This window comes from Oncorhynchus masou, chromosome 30 (assembly GCF_036934945.1).
Source record: "Oncorhynchus masou masou isolate Uvic2021 chromosome 30, UVic_Omas_1.1, whole genome shotgun sequence".
Lineage (NCBI taxonomy): Eukaryota > Metazoa > Chordata > Actinopteri > Salmoniformes > Salmonidae > Oncorhynchus > Oncorhynchus masou.
Window position 1 is genome coordinate 17926965 of NC_088241.1, and position 24322 is coordinate 17951286.

General features: G+C 45.9%; 1 pseudogene; it reads right to left on the reverse strand.

The window, feature by feature from the left end:
• LOC135521602 (protein PTHB1-like) overlaps positions 1-24322 on the reverse strand; it is a 246567-nt pseudogene that overhangs the window by 219701 nt on the left and 2544 nt on the right.

Below are 24322 nucleotides of genomic sequence, written 5' to 3' on the forward strand. Positions count from 1 at the left end.
CCATGTATATACAGGTAACTGCCAAAATAAAGGAAACACTTGAGTAAAGGAGGGATACAAAGTATATTGAAAGCAGGCACTTCAACACAGGTGTGGTTCCTGAGTTAATTAAGAGATGAACATCCCATCATGCCTAGGGTCATGTATAAAAAATGTCATGTTGCCCATTATTTTGGCTACCATGGCTAGAAGAGATCTAAGTGACTTTGAAAGAGGGTTCTTAAAGGAGCATAGGGGATTTAAAGGGTGTGTATGTGTATATCTCTCAGTCACCAGATCTCAACCCAACTGAACACTTATGGGCGATTCTGGCGCGCCACTTGAGACTGCGTTTTCCACCACCATCAACAAAACACCAAATTATGGAATGTCTTGTGGAAGAAAGGTGTCGCATCCCTCCAACAGATTTCCAGACACTTGTAGAATCTATACCAAGGTGCATTCAAGCGGTTCTGTTCGGCTCATGGTGGCCCCAACACCCTACTAATACACTTATGTTAGTGTTTCCTTTATTTTGGCAGTTACCTGTAATTGAGCTCAGATGGAGAGAGGTGTGTTGGCTGGAACCCATTAGTGGGCCCTGCAATAGTGGGATTAACATGGAACACGCAAACCCCTGATCCACAGGGCATTCCACCAGTAAAACATGCTGTGCGTGTGCTTATGCAGGTGACGGTGCTGTGTGTTGCATGTTCGAGGTGCTACATATGCTAAATATGGATCCGATTAGAGCGTGCCTTGCTCTGTGACATTTCCTACTTCCTCTGGTTGGAGTGGTATGTTGGGAGTCAGTCAAGACAGACAGATGCACTGTGTAGAGCTGTACTCCGGTCCCTCATTAAACCCAATCCAGGAGCCGAGACTCCCTATCAGATGAACCTGAGCTCACAGACAAACACTCATTCTGCTACCGACACGCACACTGGACAGGCATGGGGAACGTCTTATCACCACTAGAAATATTTGTTAGACCAGTATCCACATGGCAGACCTAAAACAAAGACTGGATAGAAGAGTCAGCAATAATATTCATCAATTATATGGAGGATGGATATCTGCTATGTTATACAAATAATGTGTCTGATATCAAGCAGTAAATAAGCTAATGATATCAAGCAGTAAAACAGTATGTTATGTGAGGAAGCAGCTAGGGCTGTACCATTACCTGAGGCACAGGGGAGGAAGCACTAGGGCTCTACCATTACCTGAGGAGTAGGGGAGGAAGCAGCTGGTGTTGTACTCCAGTTTCTTCATGAAGAGGATATGTCTGTTGTCTTTGAGAAAGTATAGATTCCTCTTGCCGCAAACAAAGATGGAGGACGAGGACGGAGAGAAGGAGGGGACACTGAGGTCCAAGGCCTGCTCCCCCAGGACCAGGGTCCAGTCAGCCTGAGGTGGAAACACACACACAGGGTTACACACACACAAACTTCTCTTCTCACCGTCAGTCTCTTCCTTGCAGTTTTGCTATGCTGCTCAGCATCCTGTAGTAACACTTCAGTTTAGACAAACACAATGTTCTCAGTGGTAACACTTCAGTTTAGACAAACACAATGTTCTCAGTGGTAACACTTCAGTTTAGACAAACACAATGTTCTCAGTGGTAACACTTCAGTTTAGACAAACACAATGTTCTCAGTGGTAACACTTCCGTTTAGACAAACACAATGTTCTCAGTGGGAACACTTCCGTTTAGACAAACACAATGTTCTCAGTGATAACACTTCAGTTTAGACAAACACAATGTTCTCAGTGGGAACACTTCCGTTTAGACAAACACAATGTTCTCAGTGGTAAAACTTCAGTTTAGACAAAGACAATGTTCTCGGTGGTAACACTTCAGAAACACTTCAGCTGGACCCTCTGTCAGAAGCCCCACTGTCATAACAGACATCCATCTGTGTTATGACAACTAAAGTTTGTGCCACAAACCATTATTCAGGTACGCTAGTTAGCTAGCATCATGCTTTAATGTTCTCAAACAATGGCTTTATTAATAGCAGTATCATGACACTGATCTGGAGTCAGTCTACAGTAGTCTAGCAGTATGGCATTAATACAATCTGATTTCCAGTAAAAAGCTGGAACTGGCTATAGTAGCTACAGACATCTCACACACGCTCAGTCACCTGGCCCCTCGGGAGGGAGAAGGAAAAACTGCTAAGAATCAGATAATTACCTGAAGTGAAATCAGAACCTGCTAAGCCCTGATGTTTATGGAGCTGGAAACGACAGGAGACTATTTGCTCTGTCAGGGAGAAAGTATTTTTCTCTCTCGCTCTAGAGAAAAGAATGAAGGGATGAACATGTCCAAAGACAACAGCAAGCAGTGCCAATGTGAAGGTGGTGGAAGAGGAACCGGGACCTATTTTACCGTTACTAGTTGCAGAGTGATTCAAATAGAGTACACTCCTGACAAATGCACATCGAATAAGTGCACTTTGGTTTGCATTCATACATTATTTTTGATAAGCTATAAGAAATCTGAAGGCCTCAATCCTAAATGGATGGGAGAGTTTGGCACCATCTAGCCAAGGCCTTTTAAGGGCAGAGTACTATGGTCAGGTATGTTGGTGAATGAGCTAGTGTGAATGAGACCTAACACATAGAATCACAAAGAGTGTGTGTGTGGCGAGTGCATGAGCGATGATAGAGTGCAAACCTTGAAGAAATGATTCACCAGCATGCACACTGGTTATAAATGGTGAGCACACACACATTCAGAGTTCCACAGCTCAGGCCAGCCCAGCGGAGCAGGGAGGGTGTGTGTGTTTACATGAGTATAAATATGTGCATAATATGCATGCACGGTTGTGTGTATGAAATGTATGATCATGTGTACACACATCCCACGAGCCTCACCTTCAACCCACACAAACCCAGTCAACCGCTTCAGGTTGGATAGTCTCTCTCCGTGTCTCAGACAGCCTAGAGAGACACAGAGTGAGTGTGTGAAGCTGGTACATGATGTGTGTGTGTGTCACTCAGCAGCCAGCGTGGGACGTCTACAGCCAGAGGAAACAGCCCAGTCATTTATATGAAAGAGGATATCTACCCAATACTGCCCTGATACACAAACACAAAATCACATTCATTAACCCTCAAGCGTAGAGAAAATCAACATTACTGGCTAAACAAACCGAGGGAGTGGAACAGTTCCCTAGCTGACTGATATTATGCAGTACATGACACTCAGAGCAAGGCTATTTCTAACTAACATGCAGGATTTCATTACCAAAATGAAGCTCTCTTCGTATCTACAGTTTTCATAACTTTTGATTGTAGATTTGATCAGGAAGTGGGATTCAAGCCACAGAGACCAAGTCTAGACACAGCCAAGTGTTAACTGGGGACATAGAGCACTTCATCCTGGGCAGAATTATTTTTATTAGAATTCATATATACAGTCTGAGAATTGAAGAGAGGGAGGAGGGGAAGGGGGGAAACGGGGGGGGGGGGGGGACAGCGTTTCCGCAGTGATATCTCATCTGGGGAAGCTCTTGATAATCGGAGAAATCTGGGATAACAAACAGCTGGAAGGCCGGGTTTCACACACCGAAACACACACACTCTTCGGCCTTTCCCCAATTTCTGTCCGGTTTTAGCAGGAGCGTTAAAAAGGAAAATCCCAGCGTGTGTTTGTAGAGGAAGGTAACTGTGATTATTGTGGAGGTGCGATGATCGGCCAAAGCAGAGGAAAATAAAGACAGGGCTTACATGGGGAGCTGTGGCGATCAATGAGTGGAAATTTCATTAGGATGTGAAAATGTTAACTTAGCACCGAAAATAACCAGACTCAGCTGTGGCAATAGGGCCTGATACACCCAATCTGCCATCTGCAGTATCCCCTATTTACACACACACACACACACACACACACACACACACACACACACACACACACACACACACACACACACACACACACACACACACACACACACACACACACACACACACACACACAGAGACAAGCAAACACACACACAGAACACTCCCCTATTATTTAAAGATGGTGCAGTGGTTTGTGGTGTTAGGAGGACTAGAAAATGGCCTCCCGTCTGCTGCACCACAGATGTATTTAAAGATATAGTGCGGAGTAGCAGGCAGGCAGACAGCCTTCAGAGGCGAAGAGTACACTTCTTCACTCACTCACTTTTTCATTCACTTACTTTCCCCTGAGGAGGGTGTGTGTGTACGTGTGTGCGTGCTTTGCAGAACATGTGTGTGTTTTGCAGAGTATGTGTATGTTTTGCAGGGTGTGTGTATGTGTGTATTTTGCAGTGTGTGTACCTGTAGCTCTCCACCTGTCATGCTGAGGACACAGTGAGGAAGGTGTCAGTGCGGGAGCAGTAACACAGAGGACCAGGCAGGAGGAAGCCAGGAGGAAACGGCCAAATGAGAAACTCTCCTGCTCAAAGAACATCAGCATGCCGTCCATGGACTGAATACACAGAGAGTGGTGGTCTGAGGGGAGAGAATAAAAGACAAACGTTACATGAGCATTGAATAAAGGTTAATTCAACACATAGGCTTAAGACATTAACACATGACAGCCTGGTGGAATCATACTGGCATCACAGAAAAGTACACACAATGACAGAACATAGACCTGATTGCTGCCGGACTTAAATGACTTGTAGAATGGTATACGTTCTGTGGAAAAATGTATGCAGCCTACAGTTCTGCTTGACTTGTTGGGGCGGCTCCGCTATGTTGTGGTGGTGGGTTAGCTGCTCGGCTATGTTGTAGTAGTGGGTTAGCTGCTCTGCTATGTTGTGTAGTAGTGGTGAGTTAGCTGCTCTGCTATGTTGTGTTATAGTAGTGGGTTAGCTGCTTTGCTATGTTGTAGTAGTGGGTTAGCTGCTCTGCTATGTTGTAGTAGTGTGTTAGCTGCTCTGCTATGTTGTAGTGGTGTGTTAGCTGCTCTGCTATGTTGTAGTAGTGGGTTAGCTGCTCTGCGATGTTGTAGTAGTGGGTTAGCTGCTCTGCTATGTTGTAGTAGTGGGTTAGCTACTCTGCGATGTTGTGTTGTAGTAATGGGTTAGCTGCTCTGCTATGTTGTAGTAGTGGGTTAGCTGCTCTGCTATGTTGTGGTGGTTGGTTAGCTGCTCTGCTATGTTGTAGTAGTGTGTTAGCTGCTCTGCTATGTTGTAGTGGTGTGTTAGCTGCTCTGCTATGTTGTAGTAATGGGTTAACTGCTCTGCTAAGTTGTGTTGTAGTAGTGGGTTAGCTGCTCTGCTATGTTGTAGTGGTGAGTTAGCTGCTCTGCTATGTTGTAGTAATGGGTTAACTGCTCTGCTAAGTTGTGTTGTAGTAGTGGGTTAGCTGCTCTGCTATGTTGTAGTGGTGAGTTAGCTGCTCTGCTATGTTGTAGTAATGGGTTAACTGCTCTGCTAAGTTGTGTTGTAGTAGTGGGTTAGCTGCTCTGCTATGTTGTGGTGGTGGGTTAGCTGCTGTGATATGTTGTGTAGTAGTGGTGAGTTAGCTGCTCTGCTATGTTGTGTTATAGTAGTGGGTTAGCTGCTCTGCGATGTTGTGTTGTAGTAGTGGGTTACCTGCTCTGCGATGTTGTAGTAGTGGGTTAGCTGCTCTGCTATGTTGTACATTTACATTTACATTTAAGTCATTTAGCAGACGCTCTTATCCAGAGCGACACTGAGGAACTTGATGCTCTCGACACGCTCCACTACAGTCCCATTGATGTGGAAGTGGACGTGCGCAGCCCACTGTGTCCGATAGTCCAAGATCAGCTCCTTTGTCTTGCCGACATTGAGGGAGAGGTTGTTGTCCTGACTGACCACCTCTCTATATGCGGTTTCATCGCAGTCGGTTATCAGGCCTACCACCGTCGTGTCGTCAGCAAACTTAATGGTGTTGGAGTTGTGCGTGGCCATGCAGTCGTGGGTGAACAGGGAGTACAGGTGGGGACTAACCACGCACATCTGAAGAGCGTGGCGGATGTGTTGTTGGCTACCCTCACCACTTGGGGACGGCAAATCAGGAAGTCCAGGATCCAGTTGCAGAGGGAGATGTTCAGTCACGAGGTCCTGAGCTTAGTGATGAGCTTGGAAGGCACTATAGTGTTGAACTCTGAGTTCCTGTTGTCCAGGTGGGAGAGGGCAGTGTGTAGTGCAATAGAGATTGTGTCATCTGTGGATCTGTTGGGGCGGTATGCAAATTGGAGTGTGTCTAGGGTTTCTGGGAAAATGGTGTTGATGTGAGCCATGACCTTTCCAAGCATTTCATGGCTACAGATGTGACTGCTACGGGGACACAGTCATTTAGACAGGTTACCTTGGCATTCTTGGGCACAGGGACTATGTTGGTCTGCTTGAAAATGTAGGTATTACACACTGGGTCAGGGAAAGGTTGAAAATGTCAGTGAAAACACCTGCCAGCTTGTCAGCGCATGCTCTGAGTACGCGTCCTGGTAATCTGTCTGACCCCGCGGCCTTATGAATGGTAACCTGTTTAAAGGTCCTACTCACATCAGCTAAGGTTTTCCCTTTGTAATCCGTGATAGTTTTCAAGCCCTGCCACATCCGACGAGCGTCACAGCCGGCGTAGTAGGATTCGATCTTAGTCCTGTTTTGATTCATTGCTTGTTTGATTGATCGTCAGAGGTCGTAACGTGATTTCTTATATACACGTGTCCGGATTAGTGTCCCGCACCTTGAAAGCGGCAGCCCTGGCCTTTAGCTCAGTGCGGATGTTGCCTGTAATCCATTACTTTTGGTTGGGATATGTACAGGTCATACCGTCACTGTGGGGACGATGTGCTAAATGTGATAAACTCCTCAATGGTATCAGATGAATCCCAGAACATATTTCAGTGTGTAGTAGTCCATCAATGTGGTGTGACATGCATATTACAGCCAATGTTGAAATGTGTGGTATTACCTGAGACGGAGTACACAGACAGTCTTACATTTACATTTACATTTAAGTCATTTAGCAGACGCTCTTATCCAGAGCGACTTACAAATTGGTGAATTCACCTTCTGACATCCAGAGACATACAGAGAACAGCCACTTTACAATAGTGCATCTAAATCATTAAGGGGGGGTGGTGAGAAGGATTACTTATCCTATCCTAGGTATTCCTTGAAGAGGTGGGGTTTCAGGTGTCTCCGGAAGGTGGTGATTGACTCCGCTGTCCTGGCGTCGTGAGGGAGTTTGTTCCACCATTGGGGGGCCAGAGCAGCGAACAGTTTTGACTGGGCTGAGCGGGAACTGTACTTCCTCAATGGTAGGGAGGCGAGCAGGCCAGAGGTGGATGAACGCAGTGCCCTTGCTTGGGTGTAGGGCCTGATCAGAGCCTGGAGGTACTGCGGTGCCGTTCCCCTCACAGCTCCGTAGGCAAGCGCCATGGTCTTGTAGCGGATGCGAGCTTCAACTGGAAGCCAGTGGAGAGAGCGGAGGAGCGGGGTGACGTGAGAGAACTTGGGAAGGTTGAACACCAGACGGGCTGCGGCGTTCTGGATGAGTTGTAGGGGTTTAATGGCACAGGCAGGGAGCCCAGCCAACAGCGAGTTGCAGTAATCCAGACGGGAGATGACAAGTGCCTGGATTAGGACCTGCGCCGCTTCCTGTGTGAGGCAGGGTCGTACTCTGCGGATGTTGTAGAGCATGAACCTACAGGAACGGGCCACCGCCATGATGTTGGTTAGCTACTCTGCGATGTTGTGTTGTAGTAGTGGGTTAGCTGCTCTGCTATGTTGTAGTAGTGGGTTAGCTGCTCTGCTATGTTCTGGTGGTGGGTTAGCTGCTCTGCTATGTTGTAGTAGTGTGTTAGCTGCTCTGCTATGTTGTAGTGGTGTGTTAGCTGCTCTTCTATGTTGTGGTGGTGGGTTAGCTGCTCTGCTATGTTGTAGTAATGGGTTAACTGCTCTGCTAAGTTGTGTTGTAGTAGTGGGTTAGCTGCTCTGCTATGTTGTGGTGGTGGGTTAGCTGCTCTGCTATGTTGTAGTAGTGGGTTAGCTGCTCTGCTATGTTGTAGTAGTGGGTTAGCTACTCTGCGATGTTGTTTTGTAGTAGTGGGTTAGCTGCTCTGCTATGTTGTAGTAGTGGGTTAGCTGCTCTGCTATGTTCTGGTGGTGGGTTAGCTGCTCTGCTATGTTGTAGTAGTGTGTTAGCTGCTCTGCTATGTTGTAGTGGTGTGTTAGCTGCTCTGCTACGTTGTAGTGGTGGGTTAGCTGCTCTGCTATGTTGTGGTGGTGGGTAAGCTGCTTTGCTATGTTGTAGTAGTGGGTTAGCTGCTCTGCTATGTTGTAGTGGTGTGTTAGCCACTCTGCTATGTTGTGGTGATGGGTTAGCTGCTCTGCTATGTTGTAGTAGTGGGTTAGCTGCTCTGCTATGTTGTAGTAGTGGGTTAACTGCTCGGTTAAGTTGTGTTGTAGTAGTGGGTTAGCTTGCTATGTTGTAGTAGTGGGTTAGCTGCTCTGCTATGTTGTAGTAGTGTGTTAGCTCCTCTGCTATGTTGTAGTGGTGTGTTAGCTGCTCTGCTATGTTGTGGTGGTGGGTTAGCTGCTCTGCTGTGTTGTAGTAGTGAGTTAGCTGCTCTGCTATGTTGTAGTGGTGTGTTAGCTGCTCTGCTATGTTGTGGTGGTGGGTTAGCTGCTCTGCTCTGTTGTAGTAGTGGGTTAGCTGCTCTGCTATGTTGTAGTAGTGGGTTAACTGCTCTGCTAAGTTGTGTTGTAGTAGTGGGTTAGCTGCTCTGCTATGTTGTGGTGGTGGGTTAGCTGCTGTGATATGTTGTGTAGTAGTAGTGAGTTAGCTGCTCTGCTATGTTGTAGTGGTGTGTTAGCTGCTCTGCTATGTTGTGGTTGTGGGTTAGCTGCTCTGCTCTGTTGTAGTAGTGGGTTAGCTGCTCTGCTATGTTGTAGTAGTGGGTTAACTGCTCGGTTAAGTTGTGTTGTAGTAGTGGGTTAGCTGCTTTGCTATGTTGTAGTAGTGGGTTAGCTGCTCTGCTATGTTGTAGTAATGGGTTAACTGCTCTGCTAAGTTGTGTTGTAGTAGTGGGTTAGCTGCTCTGCTATGTTGTGGTGGTGGGTTAACTGCTCTGCTATGTTGTGTTATAGTAGTGGGTTAGCTGCTCTGCTATGTTGTAGTAGTGGGTCAGCTGCTCTGCTATGTTGTAGTAGTGGGTTAGCTGCTCTGCTATGTTGTGTTATAGTAGTGGGTTAGCTGCTCTGCTATGTTGTGTTGTAGTAGTGGGTTAGCTGCTCTGCTATGTTGTGTTGTAGTGGTGGGGTAGCTGCTTTGCTATGTTGTAGTAGTGGGTTAGCTGCTCTGCTATGTTGTAGTAGTGGGTTAGCTGCTCTGCTATGTTGTGTTGTAGTGGTGGGTTAGCTGCTCTGCTCATTTGTCTCCTGCTGAATCTGATATGTCCATTAACACCTCTCGACCTTAGCAGGCCTGTTCACAGCAGCCTTACACAGCTTTAGGTCTGCATTTGTGTGTGGAGTGCTTGGAATGGCCCACTGAGTTTTATGGCAGAGAAAATCTGAGATGGCTGAGTACACACACACACACACAAAGAGCCATAACACAGAGTGGCTGCGAGAGCAGAGAACTATAATTAGGCCTCTACACGCTATTAAAAATCACACACATCAACGAGGGGTCAGGGAGTACCACCTGCAGAGCAGATACACACATACACAATAATAAACACGTGTGGGTGTGTGCTTCACCAGCTATTCTGGTCATCCCCCTTTGGTGAACTGGGCTCAGGGTGGGAGGTCAGTAAAACACTGAAGGACAAGGCCACTCACACAATTACCTCGCCCTGTGTGTGTGAGTGTATGGTGTGTGTGCATGTATGTGTGTGTCTTCTCTCACGCTTGTGAGTTTGTCTACGCCCATACTAAATATAAAAAAAATGCTCTTTTAGCTCTTTTAAACATTATTCCAGCATGTCTACCCTTAGCAGAGACATACAGAGGAAACCAGCCCTACTAATAGCATTAATAGAACATGCTGTTACACAGGTTGAGCCCAAGGACAAAGCACAGAGGCTGGCAGGACAGAGCAGAGCAGTGCAGTGGTTCTTTGGGCCTGGGTTCTGGGTGGAGTGTGGGCCAGGTGCTGCTTAGAATGGCCTACGCTGTTTGTGAGTGTGTGTGGCCCGATTCTGACCCAAACCCAGCCTAGCCATTAGGGCGGTATTACTACAACACCGCTATTACAGCGCCTACAGTCATTCCATGGTCAGGAACTATTATGGGTGCTCACATTTAGAGCAAGTTCCTACACACACCCAGATGACAAGTGTGTACGGTGGTGTGTAGGAGCCGATTCCACAGGCTGTGCTGCTCCCTGGTGGTGGTGTGTGGTAGTGTAACCCTGGAGCAGGATCCTCTTGTCCTCTTATTTATAGGAACCTCATTGTAATCCACTCTCTCTCTCCCTACACTGACAGGAGAGGGACACGACTATACTGAGAGTGTGTGTGTGAGAGAGAGAGAGACTCAGAGAGTAAGAAAGAGAAGGAGAGAAATGGAAAGGGAGGAGGGACAGAGAAAAAAAAGATGGAGCTGGAGGGTAGGGCTGCCGTCTTATTGGCTCTTAACCAATCGTGCTTCAGGACATCAGAACTGGGATTACTCACTTCAAATTGGACTAGGAGTTTTTCATCAATAAGTCGGACGTGAGGGAAATGCTACAGACAACCGACCAGGCCTAGATCCCTGTGATTCGCTGGAAAAGGAAACGTAGGTTTCGCGAGAAAGAGATCAGGATGCCTTGTGAGGATCAGGTGAAGAGTGGCTAATCTGCCCTTTCCTTCCGTTCTTCTAGCTAACGTTCATTCGCTAGAAAATAAATGGGACGAACTGAAAGCACGTATATCCTAACAACGGGACATTAAAAACTGTAATATCTTATGTTTTACAGAGTCGTGGATGAACGACAACATTAAGATCATACAAGCTTGCAGGTTATACACTCCATTGGCAGGACAGAACAGCAGCCTCTGGTAAGACACGGGGCGAGGGCCTATGCATATTTGTAAACAATAGCTGGGGCACAATATCTAAGGAAGTCTCAGGGTTTTGCTCGCCTGAGGTAGAGTATCTCATGATAAGCTGTAGACCACACAATCTGTATTTTTCGTACATACCACCACAGACCAAGGCTGGCACTAAAACCGCACTCAATGAGCTGTATTCCGCCATAAGCAAACAGGAAAACACTCATCCAGAGGCAGCACTCCTAGTGGCCGGGGACTTTAATGCAGGGAAACTTAAATTAGTTTTACCTAATTTCTATCAGCATGTTAAATGCGCAACCAGAGGGAAGAAAATCTAGACAACCTTCAATCAACACACAGAGACTGGTACAAAGCTCTCACTCAGCCTCCATCTTACCATAACTCTATCCTCTTGATTCCTGTTAGCAAGCAAAAAATTAAAGCAGGAAGCACCAGTGACCACTATATGAAAGGGGTCAGATGAAGCAGATGCTAAACTACAGGACTGTTTTGCTAGCACAGACCAGAAAATGTTCCTGGGATTCTTCGATTGGCATTGAGGAGTACACCACATCAGTCACTGGCTTTATCAATGAGTGCATCGAGGATGTCATCCCCAAAGTGACTGTACCTACATACCCCAACCAGAAGCCATGGATTACAGGCAACATCCGCACTGAGCTAAAGGGTAGAGCTGCCGCTTTCAAGGAGCGGGAATCTAACCCGGAAGCTTATAAGAAATCACACTATGCCCTCCGATGAACCATCAAACAGGCAAAGCGTCAATACAGGACTAAGATTGAATCGTACTACACCGGCTACGACGCTCGTCGGATGTGGCAGGGCTTGCAAACTATTACAGACTACAAAGGGAAGCACGGCCGAGAGCTGCCCAGTGACACGAGCTTACCAGACGAGCTAAATGACTTCTATTCTCACTTAGAGGCAAGTAACACTGAAACATGCATGAGAGCATCAGCTGTTCCAGACGACTGTGTGATCATCCTCTCCGCAGCCGATGTAAGATCTTTAAACAGGTCAACATTCACACGGCCACTGGGCCAGGCGGATTACCAGGACGTGTACTTCACTGACAATTTCAACCTCTCCCTGTCTGAGTCTGTAATACCAACATGTTTCAAGCAGACCACTATAGTCCCTGTGCCCAAAAACACTAAGGTAACCTGCCTAAATGACTACCGACCCGTAGCAATCGCATCTGTAGCCATGAAGTGCTTTGAAAGGCTGGTCATGGCTCACATCAACACCATTATCCCAGAAACCCTAGACCCACTCCAATTTGCATACTGCACCAACAGATCCACAGATGATGCAATCTCTACTGCACTCCACACTGCCCTCACTCACCTGGACATACGGAACAGCTATGTGAGTGCCCTCAAAGCTCATCACTAAGCTAAGGATCCTGGGCTAACACTACTCCCTCTGCAACTGGATCCTGGACATCCTGTCTGGCCACCCCCAGGTGGTAAGGGTAGGTATCAACACATCCGCTACGCTGATCCTCAACACAGGGGCCCCTCAGGGGTGCATGCTCAGTCGCATCCTGTACTCCCTGTTCACTCATGACTGCACAGCCAGGCATTACTCCAACACCATTATTAAGTTTGTTGATGACACAACAGAGTGATCACCGATAACGATGAGAGCCTATAGGGAGGAGGTCAGAGACCTGACCGTGTGGTGCAAGGACAACAAACTCTCCCTCAACGTGATCAAGACAAAGGAGATGATTGTGGACTAAAGGAAAAGGAGGACTGAGCAGGCCCCCATTCTCATTGGCAGGGCTGTAGTGGAGCAGGTTGACAGCTTCAAGTTCCTTGGCATCCACATCGCCATCAAACTACATGGTCCAAGCACACCAAGACAGTTGTGAAGACAAAACCTATTCCCCCTCAGGAGACTGAAAAGATTTGGCATGGGTTTTACAGCTGCACCATCGAGAGCATCCTGATGGGTTGCATCACAGCCTGGAATGGCAACTGCTCGGCTTCCAACAGCAAGGCACTAGAGGGTACGGCCCAGTACATCACTGGGGCCAAGCTTCCTGCCATCCAGGACTTCTATACCAGGCGGTGTCCGAGGAAGGTCCTAAAAATTGTCTCCAGCCACCCTAGTCATAGACGGTTCTCCTCTGCTACCGCACAACAAGCGGTACCGGAGCACCAAGTCTAGGTCCAAGAGGCTTCTAAACAGCTTCTACCCACAAGGCATAAGACCCCTAAATAGCTATTCAAATGGCTACCCAGATTATTTACATTGCCCCTCCCCCCATGCTGCTGCTACTCTCTGTTATTATCTATGCATAGCCACTTTAATAACTCTACCGACATGTACATAATTACCTCAATTACCTCGACACCGGTGCCCCCCACACGTTGACACATTGACTCTGTACCGGTTGCCCCTGTACAAAGCCCTGCGATTGTTATTTACTGCTGCTCTTTAATTATTTGTTATTCTTACCTGTTATTATCTATGCATAGCCACTTTAATAACTCTACCGACATGTACATAATTACCTCATCCCTCCTGGCATCACCATTTGACAGTGGGGAGAGTGGATCAAAGACAATTACCTCGACACCGGTGCCCCCCACACGTTGACACATTGACTCTGTACCGGTTGCCCCTGTACAAAGCCATGCGATTGTTATTTACTGCTGCTCTTTAATTATTTGTTATTCTTACCTCTTACTTTTTTAGGGATTTTCTTACAACTGCATTGTTGGTAAGGTCTTGTGAGTAAGCCCTGTATTCGGCACATGTGACAAATAAAAGTCGATCTAATTGAGAAAGGATATGTGAGAGAGAGAGAGAGAGAGAGAGAGAGAGAGAGAGAGAGAGAGAGAGAGAGAGAGAAGAGGAGAGAGAGAGAAGAGAGAGAGAGAGAGAGAGAGGAGAGAGGAAGAGAAGAGAGAGAGAAGTGAATGGGAGTGTGTGTGTGTGCGCGCAAATGGAAACTGGCATGAATGAAGGAGTCCATAAAGCGCTGGAAGACTATGAAATGAATGTAAGGTGAAGAAGAGTTCAGGGGTTAATGAGGAATGTTAGAATGCCAGGGGGAGAGAGGGAGAGAGGATAGGGGGAAGAAATCATCCCTCAAGATAAATATATGTATTTGGAAAAAAGGAGGGGAAAGCCCTCGACTCTGCAGCATCCAAGAAAAGCAACGACTCCCATCCTAAACATGTCCCCTATAACAGTAACCAACACAGCTCCAAGTCTCCTCACACACACGTGCACACACAAACCAGTGTTAAACTGAAGCCCTTTTAGACATGAGAAGGCCAATAATAAAACAAGGGATATATTGTTGAGGTGTGTGTGTGTGTGTTCCAGGGAGCACGTGTTTGGATAAGTGTGCTCTCCCATTAATGAATTGCCTGTTGTCTCTTGTCTGGGGCTTGGTCCAGATTTCAGCAGTGTGTTCCTGGCAGGCTAAAAGAGAGCTTCTGTGGTTGACCTGACATAACCTTTGAAGGACACACAGAACCTAACTTACTACACATACAAACACACCCACACGTGTGCACATGCATCCACACAACGATCCAGTCACTGCCATCCAAATAAACCTGCACCAGAACGCCAAGGGTTCCCCTCCACACAGAATGAATCATATTCTACACTTATAGCTCTGTGGTTATTAGAAATGAAAGGGCAGTGAATTAACTCAAAAAAAAAAAAAGTGTGTGTGGTTTGTGACTAAACTGTCAATGCATATCTGTTACATGTGAAGTGTTTGAGCTGCTCATGTGATGTGTAACATGTGACCCCTCCGAAGGTTCAAATCAAATCAAATTTTATTTGTCACATACACATGGTTAGCAGATGTTAATGCGAGTGTAGCGAAATGCTTGTGCTTCTAGTTCCGACAATGCAGAAATAACCAACAAGTAATCTAACTAACAATTCCATAACTACTGTCTTATACACACAAGTGTAAGGGGATAAAGAATATGTACATAAAGATATATGAATGAGTGATGGTACAGAGCGGCATAGGCAAGATACAGTAGATGGTATCGAGTACAGTATATACATATGGGATGAGTATGTAAACAAAGTGGCATAGTTAAAGTGGCTAGTGATACCTGTATTACATAAAGATGCAGTAGATGATATAGAGTACAGTATATACGTATACATATGAGATGAATAATGTAGGGTATGTAAACAATATATTAGGTAGCATTGTTTAAAGTGGCTAGTGATATATTTTACATCATTTCCCATCAATTCCCATTATTAAAGTGGCTGGAGTTGAGTCAGTGTGTTGGCAGCAGCCACTCAATGTTAGTGGTTGCTGTTTAACAGTCTGATGGCCTTGAGATAGAAGCTGTTTTTCAGTCTCTCGGTCCCAGCTTTGATGCACCTGTACTGACCTCACCTTCCGGATGGTAGCGGGGTGAACAGGCAGTGGCTCGGGTGGTTGTTGTCCTTGATGATCTTTATGGCCTTCCTGTAACACTGGGTGGTGTAGGTGTCCTGGAGGGCAGGTAGTTTGCCCCGGTGATGCGTTGTGCAGACCTCACTACCCTCTGGAGAGCCTTACGGTTGTGGGCGGAGCAGTTGCCGTACCAGGCGGTGATACAGCCCGCCAGGATGCTCTCGATTGTGCATCTGTAGAAGTTTGTGAGTGCTTTTGGTGACAAGACGAATTTCTTCAGCCTCCTGAGGTTGAAGAGGCGCTGCTGCGCCTTCTTCACGATGCTGTCTGTGTGGGTGGACCAATTCAGTTTGTCTGTGATGTGTATGTCGAGGAACTTAAAACTTACTACCCTCTCCACTACTGTTCCATCGATGTGGATAGGGGGTGTTCCCTCTGCTGTTTCCTGAAGTCCACAATCATCTCGTTAGTTTTGTTGACGTTGAGTGTGAGGTTATTTTCCTGACAACACACTCCGAGGGCCCTCACCTCCTCCCTGTAGTCCGTCTCGTCATTGTTGGTAATCAAGCCTACCACTGTTGTGTCGTCCGCAAACTTGATGATTGAGTTGGAGGCGTGCGTGGCCACGCAGTCGTGGGTGAACAGGGAGTACAGGAAAGGGCTCAGAACGCACCCTTGTGGGGCCCCAGTGTTGAGGATCAGCGGGGTGGAGATGTTGATGCCTACCCTCACCACCTGGGGGCGGCCCGTCAGGAAGTCCAGTACCCAGTTGCACAGGGCGGGGTCGAGACCCAGGGTCTCAAGCTTGATGACGGGCTTGGAGGGTACTATGGTTTTAAATGCCGAGCTGTAGTCGATGAACAGCATTCTCACATAGGTATTCCTCTTGTCCAGATGGGTTAGGGCAGTGTGCAGTGTGGTTGAGATTGCATCGTCTGTGGACCTATTTGGGCGGTAAGCAAATTGGAGTGGGTCTAGGCTGTCAGGTAGGGTGGAGGTGATATGGTCCTTGACACATTTCATGATGACGGAAGTGAGTGCTACGGGGCGGTAGTCGTTTAGCTCAGTTACCTTAGCTTTCTTGGGAACAGGAACAATGTTGGCCCTCTTGATGCATGTGGGAACAGCAGACTGGGATAGGGATTGATTGAATATGTCCGTAAACACACCAGCCAGCTGGTCTGCGCATGCTCTGAGGGTGCAGCTGGGGATGCCGTCTGGGCCTGCAGCCTTGCGAGGGTTAACACGTTTAAATGTTTTACTCACCTCGGCTGCAGTGAAGGAGAGTCCGCATGTTTTGGTTGCAGGCCGTGTCAGTGGCACTGTATTGTCCTCAAAGCGGGCAAAAAAGTTATTTAGTCTGCCTGGGAGCAAGACATCCTGGTCCGTGACGGGGCTGGTTTTCTTTTTGTAATCCGTGATTGACTGTAGACCCTGCCACATACCTCTTGTGTCTGAGCCGTTGAATTGAGATTCTACTTTGTCTCTATACTGACGCTTAGCTTGTTTAATTGCCTTGCGGAGGGAATAGCTATACTGTTTGTATTCAGTCATGTTTCCGGTCACCTTGCCCTGATTAAAAGCAGTGGTTCGCGCTTTCAGTTTCACGCGAATGCTGCCATCAATCCACGGTTTCTGGTTTGGGAATGTTTTAATCGTTGCTATGGGAACGACATCTTCAACGCACGTTCTAATGAACTCGCACACCGAATCAGCGTATTCGTCAATGTTGTTGTCTGACGCAATACGAAACATATCCGAGTCCACGTGATGGAAGCAGTCTTGGAGTGTGGAATCAGATTGGTCGGACCAGCGTTGGACAGACCAGCGTTGGACAGACCTCAGCATGGGAGCTTCTTGTTTTAGTTTCTGTCTGTAGGCAGGGATCAACAAAATGGAGTCGTGGTCAGCTTTTCCGAAAGGAGGGCGGGGCAGGGCCTTATATGCGTCGCGGAAGTTAGAATAGCAATGATCCAAGGTTTTGCCAGCCCTGGTTGCGCAATCGATATGCTGATACAATTTAGGGAGTCTTGTTTTCAGATTAGCCTTGTTAAAATCCCCAGCTACAATGAATGCAGCCTCAGGATGTATGGATTCCAGTTTGCAAAGAGTCAAATTCGTTCAGATTTGTTCAGAGCCATCGATGTGTCTGCTTGGGGGGGGAATATATATACGGCTGTGATTATAATCGAAGAGAATTCCCTTGGTAGATAATGCGGTCGACATTTGATTGTGAGGAATTCTAAATCAGGTGAACAGAAGGACTTGAGTTCCTGTATGTTTTTGTGACCACACCACATCTCGTTAGCCATAAGGCATACGCCCCCGCCCCTCTTCTTACCAGAAAGATGTTTGTTTCTGTCGGCGCGATGCGTGGAGAAACCAGCTGGCTGCACCGACTCCAATAGCGTCTCTCCAGTGAGCCATGTTTCCGTGAAGCAAAGAACGTTACAGTCTCTGATGTCCCTCTGGAATGCTACCCTTGCTCGGATTTCATCATCCATGTTGTCAAGAGACTGGACATTGGCGAGAAGTATACTAGGGAGTGGTGCACGATGTGCCCGTCTCCGGAGTCTGACCAGAAGACCACTTCGCTTCCCTCTTCTACAAAGTCGTTTTTTTGGGTCACCGGCTGGGATCCATTCCGTTGTCCTGGGTGAAAGGCAGAACACAGGATCCGCTTCGCGAAAGTCATATTCTTGGTCGTACTGATGGTGAGTTGACGCTGCTCTTATATTCAGTAGTTCTCTCGACTGTATGTAATGGAACCTAAGATGACCTGGGGTACTAATGTAAGAAATAACACGTAAAAAAAACAAAAAACTGCAAAGTTTCCTAGGAACGCGAAGCGAGGCGGCCATCTCTGTCGGCGCCGGAAGTTCAAATCCATAAGTCATGTTGCAAGCGGTCCTCTGGAGGATGTGCTCATAGACCCACTTGAGCTGGTACTGAACCCCATGCTCCACATTACCAGCAGTACCTACAGTAGAGAAAGAGAGAGAGACAGTAGAGCGAGGTAGAGAGAAATAGAGGGAGAGAGAGACAGTAGAGCATGAGGTAGAGAGAAATAGAGGGAGAGAGAGAGACAGTAGAGCAAGGTAGAGATAAATAGAGGGAGAGAGAGACAGTTGAGCAAGGTAGAGAGAAATAGAGGGAGAGAGAGACAGTAGAACCAGGTAGAGAGAAATAGAGGGAGAGGAGAGTAGAGAGGTAGAGAGTAGAGCAGTAGAAGGTAGAGAGAAATAGAGGGAGAGAGAGACAGAGACAAGGTAGAGAGAAAGAGGGAGAGAGAGGTAGAAAGAAATAGAGGGAGAGAGAGACAGTAGAGCAAGGTAGAGAGAAATAGAGGGAGAGAGAGACAGTAGAGCAAGGTAGAGAGAAATAGAGGGAGAGAGAGACAGTAGAGCGAGGTAGAGAGAAATAGAGGGAGAGAGAGACAGTAGAGCGAGTAAGAGAGAAATAGAGGGAGAGACCCACCCTCCATATTAATATTTATTGTCACATATCATTGCTATGTCCTATGGTTAAATCTGCAGAGAAAGAACAAGACTAACGGGAGCAAATAGTATCAAATCAAAATCAAATCAAATATGTCACATGCTTCATAAACAACAGGTGTAGACTAACATTGAAATGCTTACTCACGGGCCCTTCCCAACAATGCAGAGAGAAAAATATAGAAAAAATAATAACACGAAGAATAAATACTGTACCAGTAACGAGACAATTTGCAGGGGTACGAGTTATTTGAGGTAGATATGTACATATAGGTAGGGGTAGGCAACATGATAAATAGTAAACAGTTGCAGCAGCATATGTGATGAGTCAAAAGAGTTAGTGCAAAGAGGGTAATGCAGATAGTTAACCAAATAACTACACACTATTTAGTAGAGTTATGGCTTGGGGGGTTAGAAGCTGTTCAGGGTCCTGTTGGTTCCAGACTTGGTGCATCGGTACCGCTTGCAGTGTGGTAGGTAGCAGAGAAAACAAACAGAGTCTGTGACTTGGTTGGCTGAAGGTCTTGGATGTCAAGGAGCTTGACCCCAATGATGTACTGGGCCGTACTCACTACCTCTGTAGCGCCTTACAGTCGAATGCCAAGCAGTTGCCATACCAGGCGGTGATGCAGCCAGTCAAGATACTCTCAATGGTGTAGCAATAGAACTTTTGGAGGATCTGAGGGCCAGTGCCAAATCTTCACAGCCACCTGATGGGAAGAGGAGTTGTCATGCCTTCTTCACGACTGTGCTGGTGTGTCTGGACTAGAGGTCGACCGATTAATCGGAATGGCTGATTAATTAGGGCCGATTTCAAGTTTTCATAACAATCGGTAATCGGAATATTTGGACACCGATTATGGCCGATTACATTGCACTCTACGAGGAGACTGCGTAGCAGGCTGACTACCTGTTATGCGAGTGTAGCAATGAGCCAAGGTAAGGTGCTAGCTAGCATTAATCATATCTTATAAAAAACAAGCAATCTTAACATAATCACTAGTTAAGTACACATGGTTGATGATATTACTAGTTTATCTAGCTTGTTCTGCGTTGCATATAATCGATGTGGTGCCTGTTAATTTATCATTGAATCACAGCCTACTTCGCCAAACGGGTGATTTAACAAGCGCATTCGTGAAAAAAGCACTGTCGTTGCACCAATGTGTACCTAACCATAAACATCAACGCCTTTTTAAAAATAAATACACAAGTATATATTTTTAAACCTGCATATTTAATTAATATTGCCTGCTAACATAGAATTCTTTTAACTAGGGAAATTGTGTCACTTTCCTTGCGTTCTGTGCAACAGAGTTAAGGTATATGCAGCAGTTTGGGGTGCCTGGCTTGTTGCGAACTGTGAAGACTATTTCTTCCTAACAAACACTTCGCCAAACGGGGGATGATTTAACAAAAGCGCATTTGCGAAAAAAACATAATATTTGCACGACTGTACTTAACCATAAACACCAATCCTTTCTTAAAATCAATACACAGAAGTGTATTTTTTTTAAACCTGCATATTTAGTTAAAAGAAATTCATGTTAGCAGGCAATATTAAACTAGGGAAATTATGTCACTTCTCTTGCGTTCATTGCACGTAGAGTCAGGGTATAATCAACAGTTTGGGCCGCCTGGCTCGTTGCGAACTAATTTGCCTGAATTTGACGTAATTATGAAATAACATTGAAAGTTGTGCAATGTAACAGAAATATTTAGACTTATGGATGCCACCCGTTAGATAAAATACGGAACGGTTCCATATTTCACTGAAAGAATAAATGTTTTATTTTTGAAATGATAGTTTCTGGATTTGACCATATTAATGACCTAAGGCTTGTATTTCTATGTGTTATTATGTTATAATTAAGTCTATATGATTTGATTTGATAGAGCAGTCTGACTGAGTAGTGGTAGGCAGCAGCAGGCTCGTAAGCATTCATTCAGAGAGCACTTTTGTGCGTTTGCCAGCAGCTCTTCACAATGCTTCAAGCATTGTCTGTTTATGACTTCAAGCCTATCAACTCCCGAGATTAGGCTGGTGTAACCGATGTGAAATGGCTAGCTAGTTAGCGGGGTGCTCGCTAATAGCGTTTCAAACGTCACTCGCTCTGAGACGGAGTAGTTGTTCCCCTTGCTCTGCAAGGGGCGCAGCTTTTGTGGAGCGATGAGTAACGCTGCTTCGAGGGTGGCTGTTGTCGATGTGTTCCTGGTTCGAGCCCAGGTAGGAGCGAGGAGAGGGGCGGAAGCTATACTGTTACACTGGCAATACTAAAGTGCCTCTAAGAACATGCAATAGTCAAAGGTATATGAAATACAAATGGTATAGAGAGAAATAGTCCTATAATTCCTATAATAACCTCAAACTAAAACTTCTTACCTGGGAATATTGAAGACTATATTGACTATATATTGAAGATGTTCTGAGCAAGGAACTTAGACGTTAGCTTTTTTACATGGCACATATTGTACTTTTACTTTCTTCTCCAACACTTTGTTTTTGCATTATTTAAACCAAATTGAACATGTTTCATTATTTATTTGAGGCTAAATTGATTTGATTGATGTATTATATTAAGTTAAAATAAAAGTGTTCATTCAGTATTGTTGTAACTGTCATTATAACAAATAAATAAATACATTTAAAAAAATATATATATATTTTTTAACAAATATTTAAAAATAAATAAAATCATCCGATTAATCAGTATCGGCTTTTTTTGGTCCTCCAATAATAGGTATCGGCATTGAAAGATCATAATTGGTTGACCTCTAATCTGGACCATGTTAATTCCTGTGGACACTGAGGAACTTGATGCTCTCGACACGCTCCACTACAGTCCCATTGATGTGGAAGTGGACGTGCGCAGCCCACTGTGTCCGATAGTCCAAGATCAGCTCCTTTGTCTTGCCGACATTGAGGGAGAGGTTGTTGTCCTGACTGACCACCTCTCTATATGCGGTTTCATCGCAGTCGGTTATCAGGCCTACCACCGTCGTGTCGTCAGCAAACTTAATGGTGTTGGAGTTGTGCGTGGCCATGCAGTCGTGGGTGAACAGGGAGTACAGGAGGGGACTAACCACGCACATCTGAAGAGCGTGGCGGATGTGTTGTTGGCTACCCTCACCACTTGGGGACGGCAAATCAGGAAGTCCAGGATCCAGTTGCAGAGGGAGATGTTCAGTCACGAGGTCCTGAGCTTAGTGATGAGCTTGGAAGGCACTATAGTGTTGAACTCTGAGTTCCTGTTGTCCAGGTGGGAGAGGGCAGTGTGTAGTGCAATAGAGATTGTGTCATCTGTGGATCTGTTGGGGCGGTATGCAAATTGGAGTGTGTCTAGGGTTTCTGGGAAAATGGTGTTGATGTGAGCCATGACCTTTCCAAGCATTTCATGGCTACAGATGTGACTGCTACGGGGACACAGTCATTTAGACAGGTTACCTTGGCATTCTTGGGCACAGGGACTATGTTGGTCTGCTTGAAAATGTAGGTATTACACACTGGGACAGGGAAAGGTTGAAAATGTCAGTGAAAACACCTGCCAGCTTGTCAGCGCATGCTCTGAGTACGCGTCCTGGTAATCTGTCTGACCCCGCGGCCTTATGAATGGTAACCTGTTTAAAGGTCCTACTCACATCAGCTAAGGAGTGCCAGATCACACAGTTGTCCAGAACTGCTGCTGATCTTATGCATGGTTCAGTGTTGTTTGCCTCGAAGCGAGCATAGAAGGCATTTAGCTTGCCCTGGTAGGCGGATGTTGCCTGTGCCACTGGGCAGCTCGCAGTTGGGTTTTCCCTTTGTAATCCGTGATAGTTTGTCCATCAAGCCCTGCCACATGAAATGTGTGGTATTACCTGAGCGTACACAGACAGTCTTACATTTACATTTACATTTAAGTCATTTAGCAGCGCTCTTATAGGATTCGATCTTAGTCCTGTTTTGATTCATTGCTTGTTTGATTGATCGTTTCAGAGGTCGGTAACGTGATTTCTTATATACACGTGTCCGGATTAGTGTCCCGCACCTTGGGTGAAAGCGGCAGCCCTGGCCTTTAGCTCGTAGGCAAGTGTCGGATGTTGCCTGTAATCCATTACTTTTGGTTGGGATATGTACAGGTCATACCGTCTGGATGAGTTGTGGGGATGGCATGTGCCCTAAATGTGATAAACTCCTCAATGGTATCAGATGAATCCCAGAACATATTTCAGTGTGTAGTAGTCCATCAATGTGGTGTGACATGCATATTACAGCCAATGTTGAAATGTGTGGTATTACCTGAGACGGAGTACACAGACAGTCTTCTGGGGTGCAGCACAGCCAGATGAAGCAGATCTGAATACCTGCAGAGAAGTTAATTCTATTACTGCGAAGAACAGATGCCCAAAATCACCAATGAAAACATACAGGACAATACTGACATAAGAGTATATCAGTATAGATATAATGAAGTATATCCTAATGGTAAAGGTTAGGATTGGGGGGGTAGTCAAACCTGGCCCTAAATTTGTATTCTGGGGGCAACTGCTACTTCAAGCACAAGTTGTGAACGGATAAATATAATACAATATGCATAGGAAAAAGTGACAAATCTGTTTGATGTAAATCTATGGTTTAAACATGTGTTCTACAGCTTTGCGGAGGAACACATCTGTCATCAACCCTGCTGTAATGTTTACGGAGGAAAAACAACTAAAAATTAAGCCTGAGTGATTTCTTCTTTACTCAAAACCACAGCGCCCACTGTCGATGAGAACACATTTCACCATCTCCCGCCCCACTGCTCTAGAGACAAAATTTACAATGTGTTTCTCTGTTTAGGGAACACTCAATGGTCATTCAAAATGCTAACCGAAACCAGCTACCCAAAACATACAGTAACATAAAATGTCAGCAAACAGATGAAGGAATCCTTTGATTCATACATCCCTTTTGTGGGTGAAACTTTTGGAAAATGCCCGGCTTTTCCAGGAAGCCTGTCTCTCCAGGAGGTCCCTGTGCACCCAGGAATGGACCACCGTGATGACATGTCCCAACATTCCAGTCTTCCCTCACCATTCCATTCCTCCCTTTCTCTCCATCTTTCTCCTCCTATCCCCTTCTTTCTCCTCTTACTTGAATCGTTTTGGCCACGGGGAGAGCAGAAGAGGCAATGTCGGTTTCAGTCTAGCGCTTGACATTTTTTGTTCAAAATATTAGAGTATTTACTCAACCTGTTTTTGGCAAGTTAAAGTGCTTGAGAACAAATTTCCTTTAACAACATCTTGAAATGGGACCCTGGGGTGTTTCCAGCTATGTGCTGGTAACTTGGTGGTTAGCCTAAAGTAGTGGAGCCAGCCAAGTTTGAGACTAGGTGGTTGATATAGTATGATAAATCACATGGAGAGAGCTGAACTCATGACATGGTGGTCAGGATTTACTGGAAGCAGATTAAG